The 13542-nt window shown below is 45.8% G+C and overlaps 1 protein-coding gene across 7 annotated transcripts in view; it reads left to right on the top strand.

The window, feature by feature from the left end:
• Rbp6 (RNA-binding protein 6) overlaps positions 1 to 13542 on the top strand; it is a 1054377-nt gene that overhangs the window by 391626 nt on the left and 649209 nt on the right. Inside the window, exon 1 of one of the 7 annotated variants that reach the window (XM_076785455.1) lies at positions 1518 to 1584. The exons of the other annotated variants lie outside the window; for them this stretch is intronic. The gene's annotated coding sequence lies outside the window, so the exon portion shown is untranslated. Of the gene's footprint in view, positions 1 to 1517; positions 1585 to 13542 lie in introns of those variants that run through there. 7 annotated transcript variants of the gene reach the window in all.

The following is a 13542-nucleotide window of genomic DNA, read 5'->3' as shown; positions in this document are numbered from 1 at the left end:
ACTCTGTTCTGAACCAGTTGGCGTTCCCTGAAACTTAAAAGACGCGGTGTAACATGTCGCCGAGATCCCGGAGAAAAGATAAGCCACTCGACTCTAGAGTAGTTCGGCGCGTGCTCAAGAAATTTATTATTAAAAACAAGGGCTCTCGAGGAACTATCTTAATTCTTGGTTAACTGCTTCCGCCACGTTTGCGGTTTCCGCGAGCTTCTTGCATCAGATGTGCTTAAACTTCGGCACATCCTTCACTAAGGTATTCGTTGGAGTACTAAAACGTGCCAACGCGAACTTCACGCGCGGCAAGTTTCCTAATACTCGCAACCTTTTTCCATTAGCACGTCCGCGGGACGCTTTATGCTTGTCCACGAATTTGTTCCGCAGTTACGCTTGTTTGTTCGTGGTTGCTCAAGAGACGGGGAACACTTTTTATGTCTGGAAAAGGATCCTTCTTTCCTGGAGAATCTTTTTCATTTCGTATCCTGATCTCGAACTCGCGAAACTTACTAGTTTTACACAGTGTGGACCGACTACAAAACGCTTGAAATATCACGAGTTTTATACTTCAAGTACATGAAATAATTTCAATTTTCACAATGCAATATTAGTCACAGTTACGTTTTAAAACTTTGCTTGTGTCGGATCGTAACATAAATACGTTCGGTTATTTCCGGTGTTTCTCTTTATTCGTTAACAAAATGTAGAATTAAATACAATTAACTGTATAATTTCTAAGCGGAAGTGGCTTCATTTCCGTCGTAGTTATGCACACTTACGAGTCAAAATGTGTAAAAATGAGTAAAAGCACCCTTGAATTTAAATGTATGAAGCTGCATGGGCTACGAAAATAGCTCTAAAATGTAGAAATACATAAAGGATTTTTGAAATTAGTTTTTCTGGGTCGTATGAGCTACGGGACACAATTTCCACCGGTTCGCGTTTAGAGAAATTGTTTCGTTGAACGTTTTATTAAGAGGATATTTTCCAGGGCGCCATGGTCGGGTTTTATAGAGCACAGGCACGTGTACTAACAATATTCACGATTTAATAGGTTCTGTAAACCAGATAAATTGGACTCTAGCGCAGATGCAAAGGGTCGTCCCTAAATTTAGCGAGTCACCCCGCGCGCTAAGACCGCGCTTGTTTCCGTCGCTCGGGGAAACTTACGATCCCCCACAAAGGAACTTATTAAATTTCATAGAAGTTTTATTCCGCTTCTAGAGTCCGCCGATCTACACGTCGAGATAGCAGTGCGATCTACGCCGGGGAGTTTTTAAGCGACCGGGCTGAGATTAAAGCATCCTTCCGCGCGAATACTTTCCGCGGAATTTCTGCAAACTCACACTGAAAACCGACCGGAAATTATTACCCCAAATACAATGCGCTGCAATGAACATCATTGCACAAATATACATAGAACTGGTCCGCCGATACGGAATTAAATATCTGACAATTTGATATCATAAACGGCAAGTGATAAATAATGAATATTCTTTCTGTTTCAGGTGAGCAATCTTAGAGGAACGTGTTGGAATAAAGACACTGGTTTATGCACGTATGTAAATCGAAAAGAAATAAAGCGATTAAAATGTAAGTACAAAGGTTCAAATTTTAAAAAACCCGACATTTTTTATTCAATTCTTGTCTTCCAAGAAGAAAATTCAGAATTCTAGAGATCCTATACAGAATACACCAGTACAGTTCACATTTTTTACTATCAAGGGATACTGGAGACAGCAAAAAATTAGAGAAAATTAACGATTCCTTACGATCATCCAGGTTTTTATAGACATATCCAATCATACCGATGTCTAACCATTACAAGAATTCATTAACGAGAAGAGCAAACTTAACTTTGTGATCTCGGTATGGCGGTTCTTCCCACGCGTAATTTCGTCGCAATTAACGCGGAATGCATGCGGAATAAAATGCGTTTTGATGAAAAATTTTCCGAGGGGCGAACGCATCCCTGAGGATGGGGTTCCCTATAAACGGGAACGAAATCAAATTAACCCGAACAGAGGGAGAGAGCTGTGTAGGATCTGAGGATCCCGGGGAATAGGGAATAAACTGAAAGTGGTGCATCATGGACGGGACGGGTTCCTAAGGCGATATCTAAGTGTCTATAAACATCGTGGTAGCGCGAGGCATGACGCGAAATAATTAATTCGCCAACGACCCGGCCTCTCTCGCCGGTTGGAAGTTCGTCGCGGGGGCGAAACTAGTCTCCGGAATCATCGACTAATGCTCGGAGCCTCGCGAATGCCTAATTAGGCATTATAATGGCGTCGAATCGGTATATCGAGTCGTGAGCTTTCACGCGCGCGACTCGCACCCGGCAACATCGTCGAATCGTATCTCGAGTCGAAGCATCGTATAATCCCCGCGTCGGAAATAATTAAAGGCGAGATTTTAATCGGCGCAACAGAACTGAGGCGGCCCCGGAGTTTTACATCGAATTGACCTGGTTCCTGGAATCGATACGATCCGCCGGATTCCGAGCAATTACAAAAATGCACCGGCGACGACGAAAGAAAGCCACGATCGAACGCGCGGAGGCTTTCCGCCGATAGTTTCCCCAAAGTTTCCTGCGCTCGGCATCTTGATTTCGACATTTCCAGGTGGGAGATCGATTACTTTCGCAGAATATGATTAGGAGATTCACGGTCTCTCGTTCATGACGCGCGAGATTGTCTTGGACTTGAAGTTTAAAAATGTACAAGCACAAAATAATAAAAACATTAAGAAAGGGGTTTTTAAAACATCTGGTTTTGTCCGTTGTGGATGTCCATAGTGACATTTATTGAATGAAGCGATTTAGCAAAAGTCTGCTGTGTTACTGTCGCATTCACAATTATTTTACCAAAATCTACACGAAATCTTATCGTTGCGTAACGGTCTCAACAATTAACAAGATCATACTTCATGCAAATCAATCTCTGAAAGTCTGCATTAATTCCAGATTTCATTTTGCGCATTACTAGAATTAGTTCATCAAATCCTAGACACTAACCCAGTATCTTATAATCACGTACCGCTGCAGACAATTAAATCCTGATGTATAAATTTGACATTAGCATCCGAGAAATGAGCAGATGTTGGAAGAGGGTCAAGGTGGACAGCTGCCCGTAATTCCGTTTTAATAAATCCAACTCAATTTCGTGGGGGATGCGAGGAGGTTGGAAAAATTTTTCGTCAAATCATCCAGCAGCCGTCTGTCTCTGGGTAGCAGGAAGGCGGAGTAATTTCCTCGAGCGAGTTCCCTTCGTCATGTAAGGAGGATTGAGCCGAGTAACGTTCTCGGATATATAGAAGCTAGAACTCTCGCGGTAGCGGCCTGGGCACCGAGGAGAACGAGTGGGGGTCCGGGGGTGGGCGGTTAAGGGGGTTAAATGCATTCGAAACGACTGTCAGACGCCGGCTCGGAAAGATAGATTGATGAGAGCTACATTCGCGTGCCGAACTTAAACTCCCTCGTTCCTTTCCGCCTCGCTTTTGCCGGCGCGGAACGACCCATTCGGGATGAAACTTCCAGCCGAGGTACGCTAGCTAGCTTTCATTTTGTAAACGTGATCATTGGCCCAACGACGAATTTTAACACACAATCGACTATCCAGTCGTCACACGAGTCATACTCGAACGTGTCTTTGGGGAACGAGGTCTGTACATTAATGTAAAGAAAACCATTTTTATTCGACCTCCTGCTTGTTAGCTTGAACTCGATGTTTAATTTTACTCGAGCAATCAGTAGACTGCGGATTTGTAAGTATTTTTCAAATTTGTTTCTTTTCTCGATGATTTTAATAAGTTGGACATAATGTAACAATATTCTTCTAAAATTCGCCTTGCAGTGGTTAAACGTTTTAACGGTGTACGATATTACCGATATTAGCTTAACGATGTCATAAAATGCCTTTGTGCGTGGTATAAATATTCACGACTATGAAAAAGAGTGGAGTAAATATTCATTTTCTAGTTGGGTACCAGGGCAAGTACCTGTTTGAATTTTTCTGTAGAATCTTTTTACGTTTTCGTTAATAAATATGTAAATTCTACTTTAGTCTTAATTCTACTTTAGAAGTATTAGTCTTCCGTTCGATTATCTTTTCTTTATACATGAAATACGAGGTATATCTCGAATCGAAAATACAGTTGATTAAAATTAGGCACATTGACGACAAACAAACAATTGCACGAAAAGGAAGAAGATTATAGCCACTATAATTGCAAATCGTTATTCATAAACGATTGAAAAGGCTGGAAACTATGCAACCATGCAGAAAGTACAAAGTCTGCCGATGACAAATTTATTCAATATCGCAGAAAGTTTTATCTATCGTCGTAAGGATAAGTAATTGCAGAAGCTCGTAAAGATTGAAGATTTCTACCTCGTGTTTTGCATTCAATCTTCGTCCACGACTATATCTTCATTCGTAGAATAGTAGACGCCGCTCCCTAACGACCGGGCCGCTCGCCAGGATAAAAACAGACCGAAATATCGCCGGCTCGAGGGCGCACGGTGAAATAAAATCGGCTGCCGGGCCCTTCTTCATTACCGCGACGCCGTTGGTCTGTCCTTTGTCGCCGAGCGAGGTCCTCCTCGGCGCCGAATAAAGGATAACGACGCTCCCCTCTGGATCCAGGATCCTCTCGGTGGAACGTACGAAGAAGGAGACGCACTGATTGAGATCGGTCAGTCATGCGGGACGATTATACGGAGGATCGAGCTTCGACTGCGGGTTCTGAGTCAGCCGAGAGACGGCTGAAAAATTAAACCGAGCGATTTACCCCGAATCCTTCCCCGGGTACGTTCGAGACATCGAGACGGGCTCTCCGACGAAGGGAAGTGCATCGGATCGTTCGCGGAATAAAGAAGAACCGAGAGTAAGTGAGAGGGGGCAGGGGGAAGAGATGGGAGGAGAGGATCAAGAGAGACGAGAAGGAGAAAGGATCAAGGAAGAAGAGGAGCATCAAGAGGAAGACACGGAAAAAGGACGGCGAGAAAGAGAAAGAAGAAGCAAGTCGATTCGTTTCCTTTCGCCGCGGTCGATGAGGGTTGGAGAAGGTAGATTTATAAGAAGGAGCCCTGCTTGAAATCTCATGCAAATCAATGCAGAGTAGAGGTGCCGGGCTAGAAGCGGGGGTAGATGGGTTGGGGGAGAGCGTGTTGTCGATCGTTCTCCGCAGATACACGTAGATACAGCGCGACCTGGAGAGAACGAACCAGCCGGAGAGAGAGAGCCCCCCCCCCCCCTCCCCATAGGTGTGTGACTGTATTATATATCCACTATCGCTGGTTTATGCAGCCATAAATAGCGTTTATACGCTCGGTAAAGTATTCCCGAAGCACCGGCGGGCCTGGCTTCCCGCCTATCCGCTATCTATTCTATTATGCCCCGACATAGTACCTACCTACACCTACCCCGGCGTACCCGAGAACACCCTACCATAGCTTTCCATCTCCACCTCATTCTTTTATTCCCGTTTGCTTTGCCCTACCTCTACCTCCTACATCGCCGAATTCCATCTCTCACTCGACGATAAAGTTCCACTCGATATCTCCCCGTTCCGTACCGCTCCGTTCCGTTCCGTTCCGTTCCGTTTCTTGATCCGCGGCTAGGTTTCTACGCTCGTGCGTCGAGCCTCTGTCGACGTACGGTTTGTATTTGCGGAAGGTGAGCCCATCGAGTAGACGCCATCCCGAGATTCGACGGAGAACCTCGTCGATAGGACCGATTCATAACTCGTCCCTGACAATCCTAATTCGCGGATACGCGAGCGAGTATCGGAACGGTCGTGGGTTTCGCGATTTTAACCCTCCGTGAGCAACTAGGGACCGCAATACGCATTCCAGATTTTTTTAGATTTTCTGAAGGCCTAGAATAGCCAAAATATTGGTTGTAAACATAAACGGCTTAGCGTGCAGACAGCGTCGATAAAAATTAGGTTGCAAACGGAGGAGGGTTAAGGCCACCGATAGGAAGAAATTGGGCTTTAGGATTGTATGAGCCATGCATCATATTTGGAGAGGTAGGTACAGTGAATTCTGATATATGTCAACAACACGTCCAGGAAACATACCAGACCAGTGTTATGTTTACATTTCCCGGCGTCCGAGGCCCGTCGAGCGTCGTGACTCTTCACAGGGTATGCCCCGCGGTAGTGGGTATAATTCCGCGACGTTTATCACCCAGGCCTTGGCGACATGTATAGAGAAATCACTGTAACTAGCACTAGGAGTGATCGGTTAATTTTTATTCCTCAGAAAATGAGACGACTGAATTCATTTAACTTCTATGCCAACTCCTTCACGATGAAATGGAAAAATTTTTGTTTCTGATTAGTACACAGCAGATCTCTGTGCAAAATAAAAATTTTCCACCTGAATTGCAACAAACTGGAGTGAAATAAAAATTTATTTTCTTTCTTAATATGTTTAGTATAGGTTGAAAATAATATAACAGTATTTTTTAATTCATTCCAGTGGTATTACTGTTTTAAATCGTACCTATTCATTTCTGTCATGAATGCATCAAACCCTCAGTCTAATGACGAGTATACCCGACATACGAACGTAATACATTTGCGCTAAAACGGTAACGCTACAGAACACATTCTTCTTGTTTCAATCCGTAATTACACACGGAAAGACAAAAATGCAGAAGCGTCTTCCTCGTTATCGACTGCTAACTGAAAAACGTTCCCAGAACGCTACCAACATTTTCAACCTTCCAAACCACTTCAACCACAATGCAACGAGCGATTTCCCACCGGCATCGACGAGCGAATTTCATATTCTCACCCCCGGAGCAGTATTACCAAGGTCACTTAGCCGGCTGGCCGGAAATCCGAGGCTAAAATAAAATTCGACGGAATCGATATCCAATATGAGACGGTTCGCCTTACAAGAGAGGAATTTACAGACGTAGTTACCTCCTACAAGGGGAAATCGTTCCCGATGAGATACCACTTCGATTTTATGGAATCGTATAAAACACGTTACCCGGCTGACGTATCGGCGCGTCCTGTCGCGCACGAACGGAGTAGCAGAAAGGATAGAAAGGGCGTCGGAACGGACCGGGCGCAGGAAAAAAGAAATCGCGAATCGTCTGGTGGGGGAAGGGGGCAGGTAATCATCGGGAAGACTCCGCCCCCGGAGTGCATGGGAGAATACGCGATTTCCAGATCCAGAGAGAACGAGACAGAGACACCGTCAACACTAGTTTGAGATAATGCAACTTCAGGATACTACGAAGTGGTTGAAGAAGCTATAAGCTTCAGGGACAAATGGGGAAGAACAGGGGTGTGCAGGAACAAGGGAAAACAGTACGGTAAATGTGATTTATTTCAGCCATTATCTAGTGGTCAACCTTCCTTAACCCTTTCCTCCCTGAATATAGAAATTGAAATTTTAACAATTACAGTGTAATGGATATGTAAGTTGGACTAAAAGTAATAGGTTTTCACCCTCAAATTTTTCCTATCATAGTAGAGGCAGGGGGTGAAGGGTGGTACACAGGGATTTTACGTGGTGTGGGGCCCGGTGTGGTACAATCGCCATATGCCCACATTGCTTTCTTGACCTCTCAGTAATTTTTCAATCAGGCTGGTGCATATGTGTACCGCTCGGGACGAAAGGGTTAAAATAAATTGCTTAAGAATTTAAGCAGCAAAAGAGATTTTCTGATAGAAAAAGAGACCGTCAGCACCAGTTTGAGATAACGCGACGCCCCGCAGGATACTGCGGCGATTCGAAGGGGTTAGAGAAGCTACAAGCGTTCGATGGACAAAAAAGGGGGGTGTGTAGGGACAAGGGAAAGTAGGACTGCCGCAAGACACGCGGCTTGGCGTGCCTTGGCAGCACTCAAAAACGAGCCGGGGCTACATTAACTTCCGAGTGTACTCAGTCGGGTTTATTGAGCCCTGAATACTCTCCAGCCCCGCTCGCCTCCTGCAACCCCCTGGGTTCACCGCGTTACAGGGTGGCTGGGAGGTGTGTAACGTATTCGATCTAATGCATTCCCGCAATAAAGTTTATTGCCGTGTTGCTTGCGTACCGAGCTGTGGATCCATTTCTCGTGACGTTCACCACCGCCGTCACGTATCCGCGTGTTTGCACAACCGTGCGCTGGTGTGCACACCGGAAAACCTAGCCGGGACTCATAGAAACCGTGCGCGCCTCTGCCGCCGATGCTCCCGGCGGTGCCTGCATCGATGAAAATGGGAATCCCGGTTCTGAATTTGCATTGAAGTCGAGTCGAACCGAGCTGAACGGAGCAGGGCGAAGCCGAGCAGAGCAGAGCAGTGCAGAGTCGAGCAGAGCGAGGCAGAGATGAGCGGAGCCGCGTGATCTCCATTGACACCGCGCCCAGATGCATTTGTTCACGATGCATCCCTGCCGCTACGATGTGCTATTAGAAATAACGGGCCGATAGATAGAGATCACGTATCGGCAGAGACTTTTCAATGCAACAGCTATTTCCTTGGCTCTTCTAATGAACTCCTGGCCCGCGGAATAATTGCAGCAGGCATCGTGAATCCCGCTACGTCGCGCAATGCAGATCCGCGTGTAATTAAAAGTTATTTGTGGACTGCGGATCTTTATGCGAATCTTCGGTAACTTGTACCGCACAGTTGAAAGTCCCCGCGGGAATTTACAGCGATTTCGTTTCCCGTTTGATTCGCTGAATAATAAAATTATTTAACCGATTTTGTCTTCGTTGTTCGAAGTTTTATGTAGGGCACGTGTTTGATAGAGAATTTTCTCTGTGTATTGTATTTGCTGTACAAGCCGCTCGGCGAGTTTATAAATACGAGCTACGTGTTTATACGTTGTCGCCGCAGGGTTTGGTGAAATAATATAGAGCCGGGCGAAATAAATAACTGTCGACCCTCCGAAAACTGTAAACGAAGTGGAAACGGTAAATGATAAACTCGCCCAGAGGAATATTCAATCTGAAACACGCAACGACTTTTCACCGGTCTCAGGCTCGCTGCCTGATGCACGCCGACTGCGCAGTCTGTATTTACATTTACGTGAAAAATCGCTATTCCACAACCGTTCGATGATATTCTACCGGAGGCGGTGACCCACAAACGCGGGAGAACGAAAGGGCGAAGTTTATTCGGTTTAACCCTCCGCCGGGTCTCTAAAGTGAACATTCAAAGTGTGAATGATCGCGTAATTTATTGAGCGATGATACTTTCTGAAGAATAAAGTACATTCAATTTTTCTTTGTACTGCTGCCGACGTTGCATGGCAATACCGGGAGGCTTATTCAAAATTTTAAATACAGTGATTTCTCTGTAACCACTTTAACCGTTGATCAGCAAATTGGTCACAGTAACGTGACTTACTAATTTCTTCACAGATTGTTTTATAAGAGGACATTTCGAATAACCTTAGGTTTCCAATAGATAGTGTTAAAACCAGAGAATAACATTCATATTCAGTGGATCCTGCTTGAAAATGGCATTCCTCTTTCCCCAATCATGATTTTGTGGATTTTGAGGAGAAATCTTTCTAAAAATTCAATGAAACCAAAATATGTGAATGTTGTGGACCACATTACATCTTCCTCATCGATTGTAGGAAATATTCATTCTACAATTGAAGAGAGACGGCAAGTGGACTTCCAGAAACTGGTTTCAAAATCCTCTTGAAACGCCAAGACTGATTTCATGAAGCTCCTCTCGCTAGGTCCGCCTTAAATAACATTGTTGCAGACGATCTTACTCAATGTCTCGCCCGAGTCCAATATCAGGTATCACCGTGAAATTCGTTTCCCGACATTTGTCACACCTCTTGCGTGTCACGCACGGGTGGCGATTCGTTCGCGCAACATTTGCCAAAAATTCGTTTTGGTGCGTAGCGAGGAGGCACGGCCGCGCGAACGGTGCCGGTCAGAAAATATCCGTGCGTACCCGCTTTGTCGACGGCGATGTTCCGCGTCAAATATAAGCGTCATTGCCGAGGGAATCGGCGTGTGGGCAAGCTCCGTGTAACACGCAAAAGTTTCGCAAAGTAAACTTAGCCTCGTGCGAGGCGGCATGGGTCCACAGTTAGCGATCGGCTGGCTAGAGAGGTAGCTGTCTGGTTGGCTGTCTGGTTGGCTGGCTAGCTGGCTGGCTGGCTGGCTGGCTGGCTGGCTGGTTTGTCGGTTCGCTGCTCGCGGTGGTTTTGTTGTTTCAACTCTGCTCCCTTCAACAACCTCTTCTCGTTTCGCCGCGCTGGTCCACCGTTTCTGCTCTCTTTCTCTCTCCCACTCCGGGGCTCCGCTCCGTTTCACCTGCGATATCCTCTCTTCCCTGCTTCTCTCTTTCTCTCCCTCGCTCGTTGACCAAGCCTCTGGCACCATTGTGCACCGGTAGCTGCGTAGGAGAAAAAAATGTCCATGTAAATTACCCTCGAAGAACAATGCCCCCTCCCCCTCCCCCATCGGCCGGCGATTCCTTTTTCTTCAATGGCGCAGCCTTGAAGCCCGAGACGACGATAGCGGTCGACGCGCTCGCTGTAGCTACTTAAAACTTGAAGAACGGGCCGCGGGGGCGGCAGAAAGTTCCCTGCTGTGCTCTACGCCGATCGACGATGAGAAATTTTGAACAGCGACACGGGAAAGTTGAAGAAAAGGGTGAACCCGAGGGGGCGCCCAACAAAAGCTGCGCCCTCTCATCTTACTCTTCTCCTCCTCCCCTCTCTCCCTCTCCCTCTCGCTGCTCCTCTCTTCAGCATTCCGGGGAACTTGTCCGAGAACTGTCTTAAATATTTGCGATGATCGTCGACGACCCAGCCACTGTTCCAACTTCCGTGGAAAGAGGTCACGCGATTGAACTTGCATCGCAATCGTAAAAGCGTTATTAACTGTTACGATGCACGCCTGGTCGGTGTATAGAGCCTTTTACTGCACTCATTAACGGATCGGATGTATACCAGTTCGGAGAAGAAGCAAAGCACGCGACTGCATGTTTTGGATCCAGGAATCGATGTGTGCAGAAGATTTATAGGGTTGCGAAACTGCTATTAAGTTTTGTGTAAACAGCGCGAGGAAGAGCGGATGATTGCAAGTAATTTTGAGGCGTGGTGTTTGACTCTGACGTGCTTCTACTGATTTCTTCGGGTATTTCGGTTTGTGATGTTAGTGGGAGGTTATGCCGATCGGTGATGCGGGCTGCTTCTTGCTGGGCCACTTTGAAACACGCTTCTGTGACATAGAACTACCGAGCCTAATATTCTTTTAACAATAGAACTAACGTTACGTATACATTTTATTCAGACTTGATATAAATAGATCACTTTGTTCAGCCATGATACCATCCACACGTTTTCCATGCTTCTGCAACTAATACACTGTTTGAAATTAAAAAATATTATGTGTTATCCGCTTCTTAGACTAACTACATCGAGGTACGAGTCTCATAAAATTTTCCTCGACTATCTCCTTTGCAATTCTTCGGAGTAAATCAATTCCAAGACCCGAGCCATATCCAACGATTAATTGGTCCTTTAACTTAGCATTTTATCGCTACTTTATTGCGCATATTCTCAGTCTTCGTTATCGTGCATCTTCGCACGTGTTACGCGCATTATCGTCGCGCATTTGCATAGAAGACCTCCATCCGTTCTTGACTGTCATCTCCACTCCACCAGTTGATCAACGCCGTAGCAAGATAATGCCCGCAGATAAGCCCGCGTCTTCGCGAATCGGAACTCGTTGCACAAACCGGTGGAACAAATCAGTGTGCATAACTCCCTATCCGGAATGCGCGCGGAACACTGAAATAGCTTGTCAAAGTGATCGTGTTTATCCGCCGGACGTATTCCCATTAAATCCGGCGAAACGAAATTGTTTCTCCATGGAACTTTTCGACACCCGTAGTGTACGTGCGCGCATAACCTTCGGGGCTTCTGACAGGGGATCGCGTAACCTTGTCTTTCCGGGTGGCAAAAGTCTCGACGGACGGTTCGACTCCGATCCTCCTTTCTCTTTCGTTTCGCACGCGAACGCTAACGGAGAGAGAGACCTCGGCAGAGAGATCGATCCATCAGGCTGAACGCGCATTTCTCATTAAGTCCCCCTCCCTCCCGTCCCGCTCAGGGAATTATGAAGCGAGTTTAATTGTTCCGGGCCGACACCGGTCCTATCGCTTCTGGCACCGGCTCTTTTCCACTTGTCATTAGAACCAGTCGATTCGCGATAATGACTCACCCCCCTGGCGAGAACACCGCCATGCCGCCATGCCGCCATGGGCATGGGGGTTCGCGAAACGAAAACGCGCGAGCGAGTCTTCGAGCAGCTCGAAACCTCGCAGACCGTTCGCAGATTTATACGGCCGCGAACTTTTTAAATTGATTTGGAGTCACGCCAATAGCCGCGATTTTCTTACTAGCTACGCTCGCCTTTCGGTCTTCCCCTGCGCGGCGGCGCACGCCTAATTGGTTTTATTATGCCTCGGGCGCTCCGGCGCTGATACCGAGCCGACTGGCCCGACCCGATAAGAAACGTTCTAACGACTGGCCGCCTTCGCCTTCCCCGGCCGCGATCCGACGCCGGATAAACCGCCGAACAACTCCCGGAATTGATGGCGGAATTACGGACGGATGAATAGAGAGCTCCGCGAGTTATTTCGCGACCGACGCGAGTTGACGTTAATGCATGCAATCGCTCGAACAAAACCACCCCCGATCGCGCGCGCCCTCGAAATATCCTGACGTCCGACGTTTGGGAACCTCAAACATCGCGAATCCGTCGCTGCAGCCCATTTGATTAATTTTTGCTCAGGATCAAGTTGGAGATCTTTTATAAAATCGAGCCATTTTTGTATTATTTAACGATTTTGTCTCGGTTTGAATTGTGCGTCTTTTGTTTTTTGGAGTTGCTTGAATTTTACTACGTGGCAAGGGCTTTTCGAGTCCACACTTGTTCCTAATTTTGGTCTGCTTAACTTGTTCGTTGCTGTTAAATTCACGCAATGGTAAAATACTCAATAATATAGAAAAATGAAATTTAGAAACAATTTAGGGATTTACTTACGTCGTTTAAATATAATCAATTGATGTACTAGTTTTTCGAAAGCAATAGAAAATGCATCAAGTTTTGCACAGTATAGAATTATGCGTCTATCTATAAAGATGTTTGTAAATTCCGCTGTTTATCTCTACAGCAGATTGATTTTTTAATGAGACAATATGGGCTATTCGTTTGTTTAGAATTAACGTTTGTAAATCCATCTATGTATCTTTACGGTAAACTGGTTTTTAAATTAGAGACCGTGGACAAGTTAAGATTAGCAGATGAGGGACAGACGAGGTTAAGATTAGTTCTGAGGATTCTTGTAAGTAGGGGGTAGATATTTATAGAACTTGGTACAACAAAGTTGAGTTCATCTGTTAGAGAATTTATCAAATTAACTGAGAGACCCTTGCTGGATCTATTTAGATCAAGAGTTTCGTCGGGAATCTTGGTTCGCGATGAAAGTAATAATATGAAATATGTGTTCAAATGTGGCTGTTGCTACAAACATTTAATGCACACCAAAAAATAATGTTCT

Source organism: Halictus rubicundus, chromosome 3, assembly GCF_050948215.1.
Source record: "Halictus rubicundus isolate RS-2024b chromosome 3, iyHalRubi1_principal, whole genome shotgun sequence".
In the NCBI taxonomy this organism is placed as follows: domain Eukaryota; kingdom Metazoa; phylum Arthropoda; class Insecta; order Hymenoptera; family Halictidae; genus Halictus; species Halictus rubicundus.
Note: the sequence above shows the minus strand (reverse complement) of the source record. Positions and strands in the feature narration are given on the sequence as shown.